A 23,809-nucleotide genomic window follows, 5' to 3' on the forward strand; every position below is an offset into this window, starting at 1 on the left:
TCTATGTTTATAAAAGGTGGCTTGAAAAGTACACAAACCATAGTAAGGTAAGCACACAAGTGTGCGTAACTTACTATGGTTTGTGCACTTTTCAAGCCACCTTTATAAACATAGAAATATGTAACATTGCTATGTTTATAAAATATGGCTTGAAAAGTACACACACCATAGTAGTACGCATACAAACATATAAATGCTCACATACATTTATATATTTGTTTGCGCACCTTACTATGATTTGTGCACTTTTAGGCCACGCCCACAATGAAAGCCACGCCCCCAAACGAAGGCCCCCCCTCAGTTTCTTACCCCACTTAAAGCACTGGGTGTGGGTGTGTTTGGTGCTGTTGGTGTTTTTGTATCTTATATTTATCAATCCTTTTGTCAATCGAGGCCTGTTGTGCATATACAGGTTTATAGCTAATTAATGTTGTTGCCTAAAAAGTGAATACGTTTAGCTGACCTGATTTTCGAAATTCATGCAGCATGCACTAATTCAGCCTAAGGCCTAGGTTATGTGACCATAACCTCAAAAATCAAAGTCGATAATTTTGAGATATAGTCGCTCAATGGTGCATTGTACGGCCCATCTGGGAAGACACATATAAAAAACTTTTTCTGGAATATTTTTTGCATGAAAACAATGAGGATGGTTGTTCAGATGTGGGCAGAGGCTTGCCAAATTTGGTGAACGTTCATGGACGGTAACAAAAATTAAAGAGGAAAGTATTTTTGAATCTTCCTATGTATAATTTGATGTAACAGTAAGTAAGTAGTTATTTAGTTATTTATAGTGCATTGGTTAGGTACCTATACAGCAAGTACATTGTATTTCAAAGCACCCACGGGGCAACCGGGAGGGAACATGAGATTGAGAACAATATATACACTCAAGGATAGAGATGAACCTACTAGGCATTGTGAGTATTCAAAATACACATTTATTGCAGGACCTGCGGTGTAGTTATGGTTAAGTTGCTCAACTTATAGGAAGAGCACTTTTTGTCAGCTTATAACTTTGCTCCACCTTGACGCATCTTTACCAAACTTTTCAAAAACAGTATATGGCCGTCTGAATTCTTTTGGCAAGTTTGGTGAGGTTTCATCGGGGGGAACTTTTAAGGGGGTCCCCATTGTTTTTTTTCATAGACACGATGAAAACAAAATGTTGCTCACGCCTACAGCCCAAACTACTGAACAGATTTTCACCAAATTTGCAGCAGGAGTGGCGGCTTGGTCCCGAAAATGTGCTTTTGTAAATTGGGTGTAAATCCATCCACTAGTTTTCTTTAAAACGGGCTAAAAGCTGGTAAAAAAAGAAATGTGTGATATCTGGGTTTGGTCCACAGACTCACTTCCCTGTTTGGTCCGCAGACAGGCATCTGATTGGCCTAGAGGGTGACGTGATGTCCATGCATATTGGTCGAGCCCACTGATTGGATGGTGAAAAGTGTGAAGTGCGTCAGATTTTGGGAAACGCCTGCCGTGTTGGATTCGAGGACACACCGCCGGTGTCCTCCAACATCGCAATAAAAACATATTAAGAAAACCACAACATTGTAAACTTATCAAACAATCTCTGGGGAGGTCAGGGGTGATGAGGCTAGGATGGCATATGGCCGTAAGAAGACAAAAAACTGTTGTTTTTCATCCCCGAAGTCCACAAACAGTCCAGATGGTCAGGTACAGTCCTGTGATGTTTGCGAACATTTCAGATGTTCGGGAACATCTATGCCTATTTTTGCATTACAGGGTTGGTGAGAAGCAGTTTTTGGATGGCTTGTAACTTTGGCACTACTCAATGAAACTTTGGAATTTTTTTCTAGACCTGATTCTGAATGGTTTCGGAAAGCGTGGAGCTGATGTGTCAAGAGGGAACAAAATTAGAAGGCACGTCCCAAAATATTGTAAAGGCTTATAAATGTGGTGCCATTCGACAAATGTTTGGTGGGATTTTGTCAAGAGGGTGCTAAATTAGAGGGGGTTCTCAACATTTTTAGATGTGTAAAGTCTGAATGGATTTTGTCAAGTGGGGGCTATGTTATTTGACTATTATATGTACATACATTATGACACTTTTGAAAAAATAAAACATGCACGGATTTCCAGCAAACTCATGTAGGCAGCATTGGCAAGGACCTTAAAGCATGGTCTTGTAAATGTGCCCTTGTTTTATTTTTTGACAAGTGTCACAATGTAGGTTAAAACAATAGTGATATACTTTTGGTGTCTGAGGTATAGCCTGTGGCCATGGGTATGGCCAGATTGTCTGGGACATGGCATAAGGTCATGACCCAGACAATCTGGCTACTGGCCATAACCAGGAGGGGCGACAAATGGGGTTAAAGTGGCCATGTCCAACTGGGACCGGCTATGTGGTAAAGTTATTCAAAAGTGGGATAAGTTTGAAAGGGCAAAAAAATGTGCTTGTGGTAATATGGTCATAGGGTTCTGTCTTTGCCTTCTGCAGGCTGCCATGGATGGGGAAGAGGAGCTCTGTATGGAGTCCCGCTTTCCCTTTCCATGGTGGCCATCTTGGAAAACGATTTTCCTTCCTACACCGGGACCGCTTTTGTGAACCCAGGTGCCAATGGCCTTCATCCCCCATTGCAGGGGCTGGAACAGGGGACAATGGTCCGAAGCCCTCGATATCCACCCTCGCTTCGCATGGGCTGATAACCTGGGCTGCCGGGCCATTATCTCCCATTCCAGTCCCTGGGATGAACACCACATTATTACCATTAGCATAACACAAAACACAAAAAAATAAAAAAAAAATAAATATACTAATGGAAATGTTGGAAAATCTTATTGGCCCTCATTACGACCCTGGTGGAAAGTGACTGACCGGACCGCCACAGCGTAAATAGCGTTTCCGCCATTGCATGATGGAGCAAAGTGCGGCCCATTCCGACCCATCGGGCACGAGCACCACGGCATGGCGGAAGTGCAAAGTCCGCGATGGCGGAAATGACCCCAAAACGGCCCACACCGCCGCCGTACGGCGCCCTAGGTGCAATACCGCCACCCATCTTAGCGGACACCGCAGTGAGCGCCAACCGGAAAGTACGGTGACCGTAAATATACGGAAACGGAAGTAAAAACATGGGCCCGAAACGGGAAACAACACGCCGTACACCTATAAAACCACAAAATCCACACAACCACTAAAAACACTACCCTGAGACACATCCCAACCCGTCATCCACCCTAGCGAAACCAAGAAAAATGGGAAAAGTAGCGAAGAAAGCGTGCGACCGCAAGCGGCAGGTCCACTTCTCCCGTGAGGAACTCACCGTGCTCACAGAGACCCTCCAGGAGAATGCCGCCGCCGTCTTCTCCACGCAAATGACCAGGACGGCACTTGCGAACAAGAAGGCCATATGGGCCCTGGTGGCACAGCGGGTAAGTGTGGTGGGGACCGCACCCCGCAACCCACAGCAATGCAGAAAGCGATGGGACGACCTGCGGATACGCGTCCGTAGCATACTTTCTGCCAACCGCAACATTGCCACAGCCACCGGGGGAGGATCAGAATCACCCATCAAGTTGACCCCCTGGGAAGAAATCTGTGCCTCCACCATTGGAATGGAGAGCATAGAGGGAGTCGGAGGGATGGAGAAAGGAGTGCAGACATCCGGAGAATCCGGTAGGTGGCCCAAATAAAACCATGCCAAATCCACAATGTCCAATCATGTGAATCACATGTGTCCACATAGCGCAACAGCAACACATGGCCAGGAGAACGTCCACACACATTGGCCTGATAGCGCACTTTAAAACTCACAATAAATACATAAATAATTAAAAAACCCAAAAACACCCACTACACGTGCAGCAGGCACACCCTAACTGCAGGCTGCCAAACAACTGCACCCTCACTCCACACACAAATGAAAGCACCTCCAAGGCCCCGACCCAAATCACCCTCAGGTACCACCCCAATGCATGTGATACATTGCCATTCCAATTCCCACAGACCCATTAATAACGCTCGCCCTCCTTTACTCCACCACAGGGTCCGATCCAAACGACGAGCTTCAGGACACCCCTACCAGCACACCTGCAAAGAGGGCCAAGACCAACGGCCAAAGACCCTCCACCTCAGCTGCACGCATCAAGACACGGCAGCAGCACAAATCAGGTGGCAGCACAGAGGAGGGAACATCAACAGGCACCCCAGCAGCCAGCATGCCCACAACAGCAGCACCACAGGTCCCCCCAATGGATGCCACAGAAGGCACTGCCTCTGGTGGCAGCAGCACCATAGGTGACACCCCATTAATGGCAGCATGCTCCGACACAGAAGACGGGGATGTCGAAGTCAGATCCATCCATGACCTGTCCCAATCCCCCTGTCTGTTCCATCCCGTACACCATGAGGATACCACGCAGGGGCACCCATAAGACGACGACTGGCCATCCCCCACAAGCCCTGTGGCAGGGCAACATGAGGCGAACAGCCACTCTGTGACACCACCGCAAATGGCCATGGCCCAGCAGAGGCAACAGTCCCTCGACCAGTTAATCGTGCAACAGCAGCAACTGGCCACGCTCCTCAAGGACCATGCCGATGAATGTGGGGGCACTAAGGCAGACATAGAAACATCAACTGAGACACTTAGGGCAGAAATGGAGAGAAGTACAGAGACACTAAGGGCACAAATGGAGAGTAGCACCGAGTGCCTGAGAGTACAAATGGAGAGTAGCACCGAGAGCCTGAGAGTACAAATTGAGAGTAGCACCGAGAGCCTGAGAGTCCAAATGGAGAGAAGCACCGAGAGCCTGAGGGGGGAACTGCATGCGACGTCCAAAGACGTATGTGCCGAACTTGCCGCAGTGCGCCGTGTGCTCACTGAGCTCTCACAAACCCTTAGGGACATGCATGGACGTGAGCAGGCAGAGACATCATCCGTTGCAAGTTCCGTCCAGGGCAGCCCCCAACGTAGATCTGGGAGGAACCTGCGCTCCACAGGCAGGGGTGCCCCTGATACCCGCAGAGGAGGCTTGCAATAGCGACTGCCCACTGACAATGAGCATCTTTGGACACTGGTGTTCGGGGGGGAGGTAGGAGGGTGGAGGGGGTGTGTTGGGCTCACTTGGGTGGCGGGTCGATAGGGTGTTCAACATGATATCACATATGCCATAAACAATGCACGATCAACCAATGAGATGTGTGGACAATGATCTTTGTGTACTAGGCCATCATAGGCGTACAGTCCATATTGTGCATGTACCAGACACACACAGTGCCACGAGTCCCGTGTCCATGTATCAGCCACCAGGCGTGAGTGCTAGAAGCATGCATCAATGAGATGCTGACGAATGTCACGGCCCTCCTGTGCCTCGCGGACTCCTTGAGGTGCTGCCACATCCCCACCCTCATCATGACCATCTTCAGGTGCTTGCAGTTCTGCGTCAGGGGCATGGGCACATTTCTACGTACGCACATGTTGTGTAGCATGACACATGCCATCACCATCTTTGCAACCTTCTCATGGCAGTACAGGAGTGCCCCGCCAGACCTGCTGAGGCACCGGAAACGAGTATTCAGTAGGCCGAATGCCTGTTCAATGACTACACGGGTACGTGAGTGGGCATGGTTGTAGTCCTCCTCATGCTGGTCCCGTGGGTTCCGGACTGGTGTGAGGAGCCATCTCTTCAGTGGATATCCGGCATCACCTGTATGTGGACGATAAACGAATTATGTGGAATGCCATTGCTACGTACACACCCCCCCCCCTTCCTGCCAGGTCATTGCCGCATCACATACCCCACATCATCATGCATGAAATGAGACTCACCGAGTAGCCAGGATCTGTACCCTGCGTGTCGCTCCATGTAGCGTGGTATTGTTGAGTTCCTCAAGACCATAGAATCATGGGTTGATCCAGGGAATCGGGCACAACAATGTGTAATGATCCTGTTGGAGTCACACACCATTTGTACATTCAGAGAATGAAATTGTTTTCGGTTGCGGTACTGGGCCTCCATGGCATGTGGGACGACCAATTCCACATGGGTGCAGTCGATGGCACCAAGGCAACCCGGTATGCCGGCAAGTGCATGGAATCCCACTTTTGTGTTGGTAATTTCCTGCTCCGAGCGTGGTAGAGAGATGTAGTCGTCTGCGTGCTGCAGGAGGGCATCGAGCACTTGCAATAGTGTCCGTGAGAACAGTGGCTGAGAAATGCCATGCAACTGTCCGACTGTGTGCTGGTAGGTGCCTGTGGCCAGGAAGTGGAGTACAGACACCACCTTCAGTAGGGGTGGGATGGCGGTTGGGCTATCTATCATGCTGACAAGGTCAGCCTGTGTCATGTCCACAATGGCGGCTATGGTGTCCCGGTCCAAACGGTAGAGGGTGTGGATCTGCTCATCAGTGAGGTTGAACGGATGTGCTCGGAGGCGTGGGATTGCGGGCTGCCTGCGTGGTGGTAGTGGCTGTGCTGGCGGCCCTTGCTGGCCCTGCCTTGCCCTCCTCCTCCTCCTGCGTCTCCTCCGTGCGGCCGGTTGTAGTTGGTGTTCGTCTTCTTCTTGGAGTTGGAGTACTTGCAGTGCTATCAGGTCCCCCAGGGCCAACATCGCGAGTCCTGCCGGTAGCATTTCGGAGTGGGTGTGGTTGTGGGAGGAGACTGGGTGTGCAATTTATGTGTTTTCAGGCTGTATGGCCTCCACCTGTGGTGATTCATTCCACCTGTGCAAGCTGCTCTCCCCTTTGGCCGAGCATGTCCCGCACACAACGCTGCAATTCGAGGAATGGCATCTTGCTATTGCAATCATGTATTTGTACCCGATGGCCGTGTAACATTGGTTGATATGTTCATTCGGCTATGGTCCCATTGTTTCACATACAATCTTTGCAGTCGCGAACAGACTTGTGAAGGGTCAGTGGAACGTAGTACTCGAGTAACGGTGGACCCTCATGCATCACTGTACCGAGTTGCAACGACGGGCGGGGCGTCCCATTTGTGAGTGAAGGCAGTTGCCATTTTCACACACAGCCGCACTAGATGGATTAATTTGTGATTTCAAGCGGCCACAGATGCCTTTTCGACGTGATGTTGCAAATGAGGAATTCGAAGGGCGGCGCTTTCGGTTATCAGCTAGCGGCGAGGAGATGCCCACAGGTCTGACTGCAAATATAACGTTCTATTGTTCAATGTCCTTGGGACAGGGGCCATGGCGAGGATGCAATGATTGATATGAATAGTTTGGGATGCGCAATAGCGAAGTGGACGGTGAGGCCGGACGTTCCCAAATACATGTTACTTCACAACACTGGAATTACGGGCTGGGGCACAGTGGATTTTGCAGGCTGCATAACGCACAGACTCAATGGAATTCTCACATGTTATGTGAGTATGGAAACAGGCGTTATCATTACGGGATGAGGGAATGATGAATGGATGCATGGACAGATGATTTGATACAGTGTTTGCCATGTACAGGGCTTCTTGGAATCTGTCCGCCTCCCCTGCGCTATGTGATGCAGGGCTGCCATAGTGGGACCATCGTCTATCTGGCCTTGTTGAGCCCTCCCTGTCTCGACGCGCCCTCAGACACTTGTGTCCATGCACGTTACCAATCCCATCTGATGGATTCTGTTTTCACAGACGCATGCACAGGTACACTCGTTTGTGATGGTGTTTACACCTCGATATAGATAGTTATGAGTCGCAAGTGGTTTTGGGGTGGTGATGATCCTTTGGAGTGGGCTAGCATGCATATGGCTGTGGATTTAGTGTGATCATTGAAGTGAGTTGTTCGAATGTAGTTCTGATGGCCATTCTGTTCTTTTTCTTTTCTTTTGGTTGACAGGTATCTCCTCCCCTTTTGCCACTGCCATCTGTATGCCACTCCTGCAGATGGCTTTTACTCCCGACACCTGCTGCTTCGTGTTAATCAGTGGAGCAGCATTACGATCTTATGGGACGATCGCCAATGGGCCACATGCCCTTACGCAGTACTAGTGGCTCGGAGCAACATTTCGGCCTTTCAGCTGGACTAGTGCCTCCCCATTGGGACGGCCCTGCGGTTCTGTGCGCTTCCATGTTGCCTTTTCGTACGAGAATGTGGCCCTGTGTACCATGAAGGAACAGGGCGTCACACAAGAAGTAGCTGGTCATTTCTTGCGGATGCAGCCCACAATGGTGAAATGTGTTTTGGAGTTCATGGCCTAATGGCTGTATGGGCTTGGTGTATTTGTTGTGCATTAAATTTCTATTCTGATATGGGCCGTGTAGCCTTCTTCTTTGCAAGTGATGTGGCATATTCCTATTTGGGGAGCGATGTATTGTGAGGAGATCTGCATTGGGTTCCAGCTTCGGAGTATAGTTGCGTGGTACTGTGCTGGGCGCGTTTGCCTACGAAGCCCAGTGAGGTCAGGGATGAGGGCTGCCAATATGACTGTTTGAATGATGTCATGCTCAGGGTCGGGGGATTAGGTTTTGTGTAACAGATGCCGGTCAGCCAGGTGGACTGGTGGAATGATGTGATTTTCGGAATATTGCTGGTCACAGGTGCCTGTTTTTGCGTGCGTTTCTTGGTGGGGGACTGTGGTCATGTCCATTGGAATGGCTTCTGTATTCGTGCCATCTGTGCCCTGCAGCTCCCATTGGCCCCTCTTGAGATTCTTTTGTTCGTTGGCATGCATGGGTGACTTGTACATTTCACTGGTTGCATTGTGACTTCATTGCACCTACGGGGAGTTGTACTATGTGGCCAGGGAGCGGTGTACAGGCACTCAGTGGGGCCGTTTACGGTTGATTCGCGATGCCGTACTTCTCACCATGGCGGAATGGTACTTTCCGCCGTGCTTGATGGCGTTAGGTACATGTCCGCTAGGGTCGGAATTCGCGTACCCTTGCGCCATGGTGGTATTTACTGTTTGGCATGGCGCGCGCGCGCGTACTTGGTGCAGTTAGCGTTGGCGTTCACTACGGTGTCGCTAATGGCATCGTACTTTGCGGTGACGGGTCATAGTCGCACCGAGCGCTATTCGATGGCGGTATTGCATTTCCGCCATCGTTTTTCGATTTCCGCCAGGGTCGTAATGAGGCCCATTGAGTCTATGGCCCTCATTACGACCCTGGCGGAGATCGCGGTGCAAAATGCACCATGGAGCACGGCGGAAAGCTGTCAATACTGCCATGGGGGTTGGCGGATTTACCGCCCCATTCCGACCTTGGCGGGGCGGTAAATCCCCATTCCCCATTTTACCCTTCCCCATTCCCATTTTTGCCCCATAGGGTATAATGGGAGTGGGGAAGGCGTTAATTACGCCACCGTAAAATACGGTGGCGTAATTAACAACAAGGTCCCGTAGCGCCATGGATTTCTCCGCCCGGAAAAACCAGGCGGAAAACGGCTCCATGGCGCTACGGGAACTCGTAGTAGGGCGGAAGGGTCCGCCGCGAATATCGCTGGCGTAAACCCACTCCGCCAGGGTCGTAATGAGGCCCTATGTACTTTACTGAGAAATGTAAAGTAGATGGAGTCTATAAGATAATTTCTTTAGTTTTATTTTTTAACTGTGAAAGTTGGTTCCTAATGGAACCTTTCTTTTGTTGTTTTGATGTATTTTCTTTTTATTTTGCAGGAGAGGTTAGAACATAAGGTGGGGAGGGAAATGAGGGAAGAGGCACCAAGCACTTGTATGGATGGACAGGTGGACGGTGGACAAGGGAAGATGTTGCGTGTGTGTTATTTCTAAGGTAGGGGGCAATGTGTCTCATGCTCCTTGATTACAGCTTCAAAAACGCTTCGAAATTGCTTCCCCCTGGTGAGTGGTGTGTTGCAGTATCTACAGAGGACTATTGTCTTCGAAAGATAACAAGCCTCTTTTATTGCTTGCAAGGTAGCTAGTGGGATTTTGGGTCCCACAGAAATAGGCTGTGTGGTTAGAGTATTGGTTAAGGAGGATGAGGTGGAGGAAGACAGCCTACTACTTGCTAAGAAACAAACAACCTTTCTGAGAGCATTGCAGTGGTTGGAGTTGGTGTGGCGGCGCATGGAGGTGGTCCCGTAGTAGGAGTACAGTCCAGGTAGTCCTCAACTGAGTACAAAGTTGCACTCAGTGTATTTCACTTTGGTAGCTTTAGCCTTTGGTACATTCCCAACAGTGGAAAATACCTCTCTGGGTGCCTACCTCATCTTCTTGGTCCTCTTCATTGTATTTGGAAGTACTTTGTTTTTTGTGTTGGTTCTGGTGGTGGCTCTTGGGGAGAAGGGATGGCAATAGCTGATGCAATGTTTAAGATAAATAGCAGTTTTGCTAATATTCTTCCAAGTATGTGCTTTGTACTAGATTGTTAATGGATAATGAGTAAGAATAGGTTTAGGAGCAGTGCAAGGGTACATTTCGAGCTGGAAAGTTCCTCGATGCAGTTCTGAACTGTCCTCGGAGCACGGACCCGATTGCAAAGTGCGGACGTGTTTGCGCACACATCATCATGCTGTGCGTGACCACATGGTCACGTGGCACTGTCCAGAAGGTCCACGATGACGACAGACGCAGAAACTGTGGAAAATGTTGCATGAAGTGTATAGAAGTGTTAAAAATGATGCTAGGAGGTCGGAAATGGCAGAATATTAAGGTGAAACTTTGTAAATTGGACAAAAATGTTGCTATATTGGGGTAAGTATGATATTAGTAAGTTGTAGGAAAATAGCATGCACTGGTAAAAACCCATGAAATTCACTGAAAAAACTTTGTTATAGGGAATTTATGGTTAAGTTGCACTAATAAAAGCCTATGAAATTCAATGAAAAAACTTTGTTAAAGGTATGTTATGGTTACAAGTAAAACTGAAAAAGCTCAGGAATTCACCAGTTATGGCAAGATAAGCAACCATAACTCGGGCCATCACCGTGCACTGCTAATACTAACACCCAGGACATCAAAGATGACATCACAAATGTAATTGATGACATCAATGTTGACATCACATATCTGGGCGACTTGTTTTTGTTCAATGACATTTCTAGGCCAGGTGGTTTTGTTCACTGTCAGAATATTAACATTCAAAAGGTGCTGTATATCTAGATGTTAACCTTGTTGTATGTTCTTATAGTACTTTCCTTAGCGTTTGGTCTCAGCTAATGGTGCACATATATGGGGCAATAAGCAGGCCTCAAAAACACAATTCATTTGTATACATGAAGATAAACTTTAATGTTATTAATATTTTCTGCCGATGCTGTTTTTTCTTCCTTACTTTAGTTTCCCTGTATGTGCCTCTGATTTGTATGTATTGTGGGTCTTCCTATGTATTGTTTGTATTAGCACAAGTGTGTAATAAGTCTTGAATTGTTATCTAGTTATTACATGTTTAACATTACTCAAAACTCTGATACGGTAGCATTCATTATTTTACTATCCAAAATTACAAGATTATAAATATTGTACTTCTATGGTGCATGCTGCAGCCATTGCCTATGTTTATGCATGATTAGGTTCCTGTATTAACAACACTCTAATGCAATGTTGTTTAGATGAGTACATTCTTTCATGATAGGTCTCCCGATCACCCCTGACATCTTGTTACCAATATTATAAACACAACCCCTTGTAGGGGATTTTCATCAACATTAATTTCACATGTGATGTCTTCAGTGATGTCATCAATGACATTTGTGATGGCATATTTCATGTCCTGGGTGTTAGTCTTAGCAGTGGCGCGAGTTATGGCTGCTTAGCTTACCATAACTGGTGAATGTCTGAGATTTTCGGTTTTACTTGTAACCATACTTGTTAACATAAAGTTTTTTCATTTAATATTGTATATATATATATATATACTTCCACACACAGTTTCAATTGTCCCCATGGCATGGCCTTCAAGCATGTTCGAGCAATCCAAAGTCATCCGGTGTGGCCACTGGGCATTGCCTCGGACACTGCCCAGTAGCCACATTGCTCAGAGCATGGCCTTTGGCAATGGCCCTGAAGTCAGCCGCTTGGGCCACTGGTAATTGCCTGAAGATGGCCCACTGGCAATTTTTTATTTGGTATGGTCTTTAGCGAGGCCGCCAACACCTCCAAACTAGCCCTTATTGTCACTGTTACCATGTCCAATGATTACGTTAGTGCAGGCTTGCCCCAGCATCTCACAGCCTATCCTCTGTGACTATTGGTAAGACCGCAGGAACCCAATAGCCTTGGGCCATGTCCCGGGTTCCCCAAGATCAAAAGTGCAAACTGGGACTGGACATGAGCATTGGTGAATTTGCATGAGGAATGGGTGAAGGCCATGTCCCATGCATCTCTTAGACACCCTTTGTGTCTACATGGGATGTGCAGTGCCAGGAGCATTGGAAACTGCCCAAGTCAGGACCTTTGGCCATGCCCTGAGCTCCTTACAGACTCTTAATGTGGCCACTGGCATTTCCTACAGCCATGTCAAGTAGACATATTGCCTGAGACATGGCTTTCGGCCATGCCCCAGTCCAGTCTTTGATATTCTGTGTAGCCATTAAGCATAGCCTTCTTCTATGCCCAGTGGATATTTTGCCTACGACTTGGCTCCTTTGTGATCATGAACAAGACAGAAAAGTAGGTGCCCACCAGAATTTAATATATTTTAAGGAAATATTCTCAAGGAGACCACCAATGTGGTGTTAGTATTCTTTATTTCTCACGAGGTGCAGGGGAGGAAAGGAGGGTTTTGGCACAAAAACCCTATAGTAGACAAGAACAGAGGAAGAGGACCGAAGATTGGAGTCCTACCGTCCCCTGCACACTCTGGGGCTACGCAGCAAAGGTGTAATTATTTAGGGAAAAATGTCAGTGTTCTATTAGAGAATTTTGTAAAGTAACATGTTAGATTTTGGTGTTCATTATTGAGATCAAGCGAGAGTACTGTAAGTGGTGTTAAAAAATAAAGAAGAAAGATCTCCCATTTATTCATAAATGGTAATTGAAGCAGAAGCAATCAAGAATAGCAGTACCTTGTCTACATAATCATAGTTGACATAGATTCCACTTTGGATGGCTTGATGCATTTCGAGGACAATCCTCTTCTTCAGAAGCCTCTGTGGAACTATTGTTGAGCATAGTATATACATAGAGAAAGCAAAGAACATATAAAAGAAAGAGTGTTGTTAGACATAACTCCAGTAGGTAGGTAACTTATTAATTGTGAAATCACACATATAGTGTCTCTTGCTGTATAGAGACATTCATCAGTTTGAGGTTTGTACAGGTACCATACATTTCTAGACCTTAATCTATTCTAATACGTAGCAAACAAGGTGAATAATATATCATATAACTTTCAGGGAGTCTCAGTGGACCTATAATAACCATGATTAGGGATGCATCGAATGCTGTCTTAAGTTTCAAGGAGGAGTCTTGTTTAAGTACATGCACAGTGATAAAAAGGCACATAAAAGAGGGAAGATCATAATGCCTTAATAGTTACGTGGATAAAAGTACTGATAGGTAGGATCCGTGTCATGCGGGGGATCAACAATAACAGTCCCAGTGGGATCTGATGGATAGCGTTAGGGCACTACAACAAAAAAGTGAACAAAAACAATGTATGTTACAAACATCTGAAACTCATGTCAAGGAGAATTTAGAGCAAACAAAACTGCTAAATTATCCCTCTCCTAGTCTACCTTTAGAAGGAGTCAGAAGAAACAAAAGCAACTGGATAGATTATCTAATTTATCTGTCCAGGTAATTATGCCAAACAGATAATCATTTAAAAAAAATATTTTAATCTACATTCATTTCAGTACAAATTTGTGCTCTGTGTGCTGTCCAAAAGGCATCACAAACATTTAAGAAGAATTTTATAAAAAAACAATTTAAGGAAAACAGTCCAAAATTATCGCATTTATATACCAATGTTAACTTGTATTGGTGGGTGACATTCATAATTTATCACATTTACAACAAAATTTATAACCAAACAATTAGTAATGGCAGGGGAAAACTCTTGATGTACAGCGTTAGCTGAAAGTTCGTTTGAGAAAAGACAACTTAGTTTGGATGTCTGTGGGATGTCTACATATGTTTCGGCTGAACAGATGTCGTCAACACCTTCCCTGGTGTTCCGCTGTTTTTATTATAGCCCTTTTCAGGACGGTGTGTAGTTACTGGTGAGTTGACGGAAAAAGTTCAATCTCAATCCCCGATGTGTCAAATAATTGTTGGAAACTAAAAGATGAAAAGAATTCATAGGGTTGTTTTAGATCGATAAATACATATTTAAAAAAACTGAATGGCAATTTTCATTTAGTGTAGATATTTTTCTTCTACGAAAGTTTGTTCTACTGACCTTATTTAATCATAAATTGGTTAGACTAGAGCGTTTGTCATTTTTCACTAGGATGTCACTTCCTTGTTGGTGATTGCATTTTGTGCGTAGATGAATTTCCTGTTTTCATTGCTTATTCAGGTTAGTAATTACTCGAAAGTTCTTCAAAAAAGGTTACGCGGGACCTGTTGTGAGATAAGGCCACCATTTTATGTTAAAGTGCATCTTTTATTCCAAATTTCAGTTGCCTGAAGAATACATGTTCTGCATTACCTACTGACCTGCATAGATCCGGCAGACTTTTTCAAAATGACTGCCGCGCCGTTATTTGGGTGGAGATAGGGATGGAAAAAGTCCACATTTGACCGGGTTTGGAGTTCGCAAAAACGCCCCTGTCTAGCCTCGCTGCTTTCTCTGTTTTGGAGACATAGAAGGACGATGTTTCAGGTATGTTAAACAATCGCCTCCCGAGTGGATCAACACTCGGACACTTGCGGGCATAAAATACCTCATTTAGAAAATTGTTGCCCCAATCTCAGTTTTTACCTCTCACTTTGCACTCGATCTGTGATGGAGAGGTCTCCCGAGATCCTCGTTCTCGATAAGGCGGCGTTCCCTCTGAGAGTCCCGCGTTGTTGTTATATATTGCAGTCGGTCATTGATGACGTGGACACCTGTTGATGTGCTAGGTTCACTGAAAAAGGACTATTTTGTCTTCCATCCGCCATATTGAATGAGTGAAAAAGCATGGATTTTTCCACGTTTGGCTCCGAGGCCGATATTTTTAGTGAAGATCTTTTGAAAGAGTTCTTCAGAAACAGATTATTTTAAAAGAAAATACCCCGTTCCACTGCGGAGTTCAAACCATTTTTTACACTGTCAAGGTCATATATCCACTTCTGTTCACATTTGCGAAGTGCCAAATCGCGGTCACCTCCTCTCTTTGATATTTGTACTACTTGGATGATGAACCAAAACATTTCACATGGTTTATGTTTGAGGCGTATGTAATGAGCCACCAGTGGTTTGTTTGGAGTTTGATTCCTGATGTTACATCTGTGTTCTCCAATGCGAGTTTTAATTTGTCTTTTGGTTTTTCCAATATATAACAGATGGCAAGGGCACTGGATGTCATACACAACCCATTGTGAAGCACAGTTGGTAAACACTTTCAAATGCCAGGGTTTCCCTTTTAGCGTAATGTATTTTAAATTCTTTGTTAGGGAACACACTGAGCAGTTGCCACATTTAAAATGCCCAGTGACAGGGGGCAGGTCCCAAAGTGTCTGTTGTGTTTCTGTGTTGATATTTATCTTAGGGTATGTATGGACTAGATTATCTCGTAGGTTGTATTGTCTTTTGAAAGCAAATATGGGTGGTGCTGGAGCAAAATCTTCTGTTTTGATGATGTGCCAGTTTTTCAACACTGCTTTTCGTAGGTTGTGACTGATGGGGCTGAAGGTGGTGACACATGTGATTTTATCCACTTTGGTTCTCTCCACCGGATGTAGACAAAGGTCATGAGTTCTGTTTTTGGCTCTTTTGTATGCCATGTTTATTTGTTTTTTGGGATATCCTCTTTGTTTTAGCTGTTGTTTCAATTGTTTTCCATGAATTTTCTAGTCTTCCAGACTGGTACAATTTCGCCGGACTCTATTGGTACGTTCGCCTTTAGGCTCGTCGGATGGTAGCTTTGAAACTGTAAAAGAGTGTTTTTATCTGTCTCTTTTCTGAAGAGATTGGTGGTTAATGTCCCATCATTTTGTGTTCTAATTTCTGAATCCAGAAACGGGATCTTGATGGTATTATATAATATGGTGAAATTGATGTTACTGTTGCACTGGTTAAGCCATTGGTGAAATTCTTCTAGGCGAGTGGATGAGCCTCTCCATACCATAAAGCAGTTATCTATATACCTGTGCCAAGCTTTTATGTTCTGTTTATACGGATTATTCAAGTTGTAGATCGACTTTGTTTCCATTGTGTCCATATACAGATTTGCAATATCTGGTGCGAAAGTCGCCCCCATACTGGTACTGTGTCTTTGATTGTAAAATACTTCTTCATAAAGGAAATAGTTTTCCATTAAAGCCAATCTTGCGCATTCGAGAATGAAAGCAGTGGGGACAGTTTTGCTGTTCATAGTCGGTTGGTTAAGATACTGTTCGAGAACTTGCAGGCATTCTATTTGAGGAATACTAGTATATAGGGCCACCATATCCAAGATGACTAGGACGTCGTCTTTTTCGATCTGGATGCTGTCCAAGATGTTAATCATACTAGTAGTGTCCTTTATGTATGATTTCATTTTCAACACGTAAGGTCTTAAGAACCAATCAACGTATATGGATAGAGGTTCCAGGATGGAATCTATGGCAGAGACTATGGGCCTCATTACACGGACGGCGGTAAGGGTTAACGGTCACCGTTAATGGCAACGGTGACCGTTAACCCTTACCGCCGTACTACGAGGTCCCTTTGCGGGTTGGAGGATTTAACGCCTGCTTCTTGCAGGCGTTAATATCCAACCCGCTAAGGGACCTCGGAGTTAATTACGGCACCGCAAAATTGCGGTGCCGTAATTAGCGCCTTCCCCATTTCTATAGAGCCCAATGGGGCAGAAATGGGAATGGGGAAGGGCAATGGCGGAAAGGGGATTTACCGCCCCTCCAACCTTGGAATGGGGCGGTAAATCCCCTTTCCGCCAAGGCGGTGCCGGTATTTTACCGGCATGGACCAAGGTGCTAATAGCACCTTGGTCCACCGCCTGCCGTGTAATGAGGCCCTATGTGTCTTCCTGGTGGTTTTACACTATTCTTATGAACTTTTGGCAACAGGTAAAAGGCCAGAATAGTCGGGTTGCTTTTGATAAGGAACATTTTTTCGTCATGGTCTATCCACCCTTCTTCTTGGGCATGTGACATCAGACTTGATATTTCTTCTTTTTAGTCTTTGTGTCGGATCTCCTTGTAATTGCTTGTAGAATTTCTGATTTGATAGTTGAAGCCGAGCTTCCTCATCGTATGCATCTTTGTTCCATAGGACAATGCCCCCTCCCTTGTCTGCAGGTTTAATCACAAACATTGTGTTTGTTTGTAGATCTTTTAAGGCTTTTCTTTCGGTCGAACATAAATTGTCTTTGGAGAAGTTGTTTTTAGAGATTAATTTCCTTGTTTCTTCGATAATCTTATTCTCAAAAGTTATGATCGCTGGACTGACCATAGTGGTGGACGGACAGAACGTTGATTTTGGTTTCAAGCCTGTGACACTCTTTTCTTTTTCCTTATTGCTCGGACTTGGATTCATGAAGAAATATTTCAGACGAACATTTCTAAAAAATGTTTGCAATTCGATTTCCGTTTTGAAATTCTCTGCTTTTTTGACTGGAACGAAACTTAATCCTCGGCTCAGTACTTTAGTTTCTCCGTCCGTCAGTACATGTGTAGAGAGATTGAAGATAGGTATTACCAATTCTGGACAGGACCGTTCCAATTGCGTGTTTGCATTCGTGGTGGGCCTTGTGGTCGATTGCGGCCTCCTCGGCCCCTCCCTTGAAAAAACTGTTGTTTCTGGTTTTTTCCTCCTCGTGACGTGCTTGCCGTTGTGCTGTTGTCAGAGTCGCTGCTTGTAGTACTATTCGTAGTGTTTGAAAACGTCACATATTGTTTCCTTTGGTATCCGTTTCTTCCTCTTTGTGGGCCTGATTTATTGATGTTGTCATAGAAAGTTTCAACAAGTTGGGGTTAGGTCTTTGTTTCCTTGTACATGTCAATATTTTTTTTAGTTTCCAGATTTTTTTGTCGATTGTTAATTTTTTGAACTTATTCATTTCTTCCTCTATTTTTTCCAATTTTTGTTTGATCTCCGTGATGACTTGGTCTGATTTTATTTTTTCTTCCAGGATGTTTATTTCTGCCTTTTGTTCTTTGGATTCTTCTTGGGCGATATCTATGATCAAAATCAGCCAATCTCTCGAGCATTTATTCCCAACCCCGCTGAATTTACCTTTGAATTTTGCATTATCTATAAAAACGCGGGAAATATTTTTTATCTGCAGGCCTTCCCCGCGTTTTTATAGATAATGCAAAATTCAAAGGTAAATTCAGCGGAGTTGGGAATAAATGCTCGAGATATTGGCTGATTTTGATCATAGATATCGCCCAAGAAGAAGTGTGTTTCCGTGGCTAGATCTGTGTCCATGAAGACAAGGGATCGTGTAGAAACTGGCACTTCTATAGTGGGTGTTACTCAGATCCCGAGTTGGAAGGAACGTGTAGGGGAAATAAAGAAGGGACTTCTACAGTGATGTATTATTGTGGCGGACATCTTTGAAAGGAATTAGTACCTGACTATTCAATGGTGGTATATATGTTGCAGCACGTTTTCTGTAGACCCTAGGTGAAGTCACTCTAGTCTAGTATTGTAATTCTGCATTTCATGCATATAGATAGATATTCAGTTTGACATGTAAACACAGTGCGCCTGTTAGGGTTAACTCATGGTAACGAGGTCAAATACTGTCCGGATACATATATATCTAAATCCGCAATGTTAACAGATCAGCATCTCTAAAGGAGGTAAGTATTTGTAACAACATCTGATCGAGATGGTGAACATATTGAGCCTGCTTGGGTGTGTTCTTATTAATACATTCAGCAACGGTAATGATAATGTATTGTATTACCACATTATTAATTAAGCAATGCGCCTCATTGAGGTGCTATTTTAGCGATCTGAATTTAGGTCAAATGCAGACAGAGTTTTGTTCAGAACAACAGTCACATAATTTACCATGGTTGAACACAGTCAAACTGTTGATTGGGTGAGGAGATGACAATTGTTAAACAACTCATTGTATTCCAGGAGAACATGTGTGTGTCCTAGTCTTTAGATATGCCATTCCACATTGATCCACATTGTTAACTGGACAAACCACTTCAAGGAGCTGTTGTCCTTACATTCTAAGTTTAGGTGCACATGCATATATAGTTAATTTCAAAAATACCGGATACATATTATGCAATATGATGAGAGATCAAGTTGTTCATCGGTTAAAGAATTGCCAATTATAGGACAACTCATTATATGCTGTAGAAGTTTGTATGTAACCAAGTGTTTGAAGATGGCACGTAATGAAGAGTTAAGGGTCTATAATGTTAGTACTGTATAGGTATGCAGTGTTTCTAGATGAAACAATTCAAGGATGTTTCCTCATTGAGGCCCATAGGGTGTTCTCTGTCCAAAAGATATATCCAGTACTTTTCTCTTTGGGACAGGAGCCTTGTGTAGTTACCACCTCGTTGTGGTTTTCTTACAACTTCAATGACCTGAAATCTCAATTGTGCAATATTATGTCTAGCTTCCATAAAGTGTCTTGCCACAGATGATTTCTGGTTGTGGCACCGGATAGTGGATTTATGCTCGGATATCCGTTCTTTCAAGGATCTTGTAGTCTGTCCGATGTATAATTTAATGCAGGGACATTTCAGAGCATATTTAACACCTGACGTCATACAGGTGGCAAAGCATTTGATCTTTATTTTTTTGCCTGTTGATGGGTGGGAGATGGTGTCTCCTTTAATCACATTATTACAGTTAATGCAATTAAGGCATGGGAAAGTCCCCATTTTTTAGTTTGAAGAAGCCTCTGTTTATCCTTGTTTTGTCTTTCTTCCTTCACAAGTCTATCTCTAAGGCTACGGCCTCTTTTGAATGCCATCATTGGTGTTCTTGGAAAAAGTTCTTTTAGGTGTTCATCGCTTTGTAGTAGGTTCCAATGTTTCCGTATGGATTTACTGATCTGAAAACTTTGTTGCAAATACTTTGAAATGTACATCAGAGGAGCGGAATTGCTCTTGGGTTTAGGCGTTAATAGACCTTTTTGTGTTAGATGGTTAGATCTCATGTTGGCATCTTGTAAGATGTCATCTGGATATCCTCATCTTTCAAAACGTTCAATCAGCTGAGAACATTCAACATCCAAACCGGCAGTATCAGATATCAGATATGATTCTCTTCAATCTCAATATCTGGCTATAGGGAAGACTTTTCAACATGGGTTTGAGATGAAAGCTGGTGAAGTGTAACAGGTTATTGGCATCTGTGGGTTTATGATAGATGGTGGTAGTTATTTTGCCTTCATGGATCTTCAGTCTAACATCTAAAAAATCTAGATCTGGTTCTCCAAGGTCCATTGTAAATTTGATCTTCGGATGTACTGAGTTCATGTAGGACAAGAAGTTATTCAATTCGGCTCTTGTTACGCACCAGACCCCAAAGATGTCATCTATAAACCGTTTCCATAGAATAATCTTAGCAGACCATATTTGATTGTTCAGGACATGTTCTGATTCGAATCTGTACATGAAGGAGTTTGCATAAACAGGGGCCATCACGGACCCCATTGGTGTTCCTGATATCTGGTTATAGAAAGTTCCTTGGAATCGAAAAATAGCTGTTGTGTAAAATCAGTGTGAGTAGTTTGATGATGAATTCTGGATTGCCTCAGATTTTTTCAGAGTTAGAAAGAAGCCTATCAACAGCATCAATGCCTTCATTGTGGGGTATCGAAGTGTAAAGGCTGCATACATCCATGCTAAAGATCAAGCAGTCCGGGCTAATTGCTGAGATTTCTGAAAGGCAGTTCAAGAACTCTGTGGTATCTTTATGATATGTAGGGATCTCCTGAATTAAGGGTTGTAGGAGTCGGTCCACGAAAATAGCCAGGCGATCGAAGATGCTCTCTGTGCCCGCAACTATAGGTCTCAGTGGGGGATTCTGGTTGTCTTTATGGGTTTTCAGAAGGCCATAAAAAACTGCTGTTATGGGTTGTTTGTTGGTAAGGAATTGGCTTGTTTTAATACTAATCCAGTCGTTTTCCAGTGCATTGTCTATTGAGGTTTCAATGAGGGTCTTAATGCTCTGAAGGGGGTCACCATTCAATTTGGTGTTTGTTGTGTGATCATTGAGTTGTTCCAAGCATTTGTTGGTGTAATATCCTGTATCCATAACCACTATGGCTCCTCCCTTGTCCGCCAGTTTGATAGTAACCTCTTCATCCTTTGCCAAAGTCTCCATGTGCTTGAGTTGACTGTTCTTAATGTTGATTGGCAATGATTTACGGTAATTGATCCATTTAAAGTCATTGAGTCCTTTTCACTCAAACAAGTCAAGGATAGGGTGTTGGATCGGTGGGTAGAAGGAACTCTTAGGTCGTAGCTCTAGGTTATCTTCTGTCACATCGTCTTGTCCTGGTTCACTTTCGAAAAACATCTTTAGTCTGATCTTCTTCATGAGCCTGTGGAGACAGATTTGTTCTTCAAATAGAGATGTGTTACATGTGTGGACGAATGAAAGACCTCTATTGAGGATAAACAGTTGGTTTCTTGATAGAGGCTTGCTTGAGATGTTAATCACTAAGTTTTCAGTTTGTGACCATGCCCAGTGACCACTGCACTTGGGGCATGTCCTTCTGTAATGTCTTTGGCACATCCATGTCACCCGATGTGGCCATTGCAGCTATTCCCAGTAGCCACTTTGCACGTGGGGGTTGGTGTTAAGCCCCTGTTATAACCCAGTCGCCCGCCTGGCCACTTTTTATGGTATGAAGTCATGTTCAATGATCATTTTGCAGTGGCATGGCTTTGGACGATACCCCAGTCATGCCAAAGCACCCACTGTGCCCATTGGCTATGGTCTATAGCCATGCCAGTGGCAACATTGCCCAAAGCATGTTCATCGGCCATGTCATACATTTTCAGAGGTTTTTTTCAGATCCAAGTAGCCATAACATCCCAATACTTCACAACACTCACTTTGAATATAAAGAGTAGCTCAAATCCATCGTATAGTTATAGTAGCTCTTTTGAAGTTGTGATGTAGTTTGAGTTGAGATTCCATTTGTGATGGGATGGACTATGAATTAGAAAATTAGTTTACTTCGACTGTGTGCTAGTATCTGACCATATGCATATGCAAGGTGTGTAGATTTTGTATTGTGCTGCCTTTGGAGGTTGTGTGTTTACTCTACTGTTGGGATTACCAACATTTGTAGATTTCACCCTTTTCAAGGTAGCTATATAAGATATATAAACTATTGCACATTAAACCATATTTCAAAAATTGAAATGTGATGACCCTAAAATATTCAATAGATTTCTCTTTTAAAAAAGAAATATGAAAAATAATCATTCGCCATTTTCCAGAACAGAGGCATTACTGAAGCCCCTCATTGCCCCCAATTCATTCAAAACAAACTCCCCTCCTCGAGACTGTTGGCTGCCAGTTTGCCTACTGTACCTCACCGCTCATGGAAGTCCACAATGTAAGACTATTAGCGATCCGAAGATGCTAGGAGCATATCAGATAAAGAAGAGAGGTGGCTGAGCTGGAGGGAGAGACAGGGCTCCCAGCGAGTTACTTGAAATATAGAAATGTTGCTCACCGGAATGCTTTCTAGCTCATTGGCAGCTACATTTTAAATACCTGTGCATCACACACAAATCCGTCTGCACCAGCGAAAGAAAACCCTAATATTCATGGGATATTTGGCACAGTTCAGAGTGACTTTGCACTGCTGAAAAGTGACTACTTTGCACTGCCGACACAAACCCTGATTCATGGAACTGTGCAAAGTGTATTTTTGCAGTGCAGTCAGTGCAAAGTCATTTTGCAGTACAAAATGAACTCTGCACTGACTTTGCACTGCAAAAATACACTTTGCACAGCAGTTCCATGAATCAGGGTTTGTGTCGGCAGTGCAAAGTCACTTTGCAGTACAAAATTAACTTTGCACTGACTCTGCACTGGAAAAATACACTTTGCACAGTTCCATGGATCAGTGTTTGTGTCGGCAGTGCATAGTCACTTTTCAGCAGTGCAAAGTCATTTTAAACCATTCATTAAAGAGACTTTCAGCCTTTGGGACAGTGATGGCACCCACTTGGGTTGGTCAACTAAAGGGTAGGTATTGACCGACAGAGATGCTGCAACGAAGGGTTGCCACAGAGGCTGACCTGGGTCATAACACATCTAAAATTCAATACCCCAAGGTTGAGCTTCTCTGTGTAATGAATAATTAGTACAAGTTTGAAATTTGAAAATATGGATTCAGTTTTAATGGTGGTCATATGAAGAGCCTTGACATTAAAGAAACAGAGTTGTAAAAAACAAATATCAGTATAGTTGAATTCACTATCTCAAGAAGAAAAACAAAGGAAATAATGGCAGTCGCTCAGACTTGTTCTTTGCTGATGTCCAGGCTCTTAGTTCAATAGAGTTTTCTTAAATTGTTGTCAGGATGCTTTTCTTCCAATTCGTTGTGTAGGCTTATGCAAAAGTGCCTTGATTTTTACAAACTCCTTGATTCGGTTATTCGGATTTCCTGATGTCCAGACTCCTAATTCTTTATAGTTGTTAAGAAGATCCTTAAGTTTTCATGTCTTTAAGATTTTTGTAGGAAAATCCTTAAATAGGTGGAGGTCAAGGGTCCTGGTTGGTGAAGGGTACTCAAAAAGGTCCTCAAGTCTTCGATACGTGTTTCC

Source organism: Ambystoma mexicanum, chromosome 2p (genome assembly GCF_040938575.1).
Source record: "Ambystoma mexicanum isolate Mex_15411 chromosome 2p, UKY_AmexF1_1, whole genome shotgun sequence".
Lineage (NCBI taxonomy): Eukaryota > Metazoa > Chordata > Amphibia > Caudata > Ambystomatidae > Ambystoma > Ambystoma mexicanum.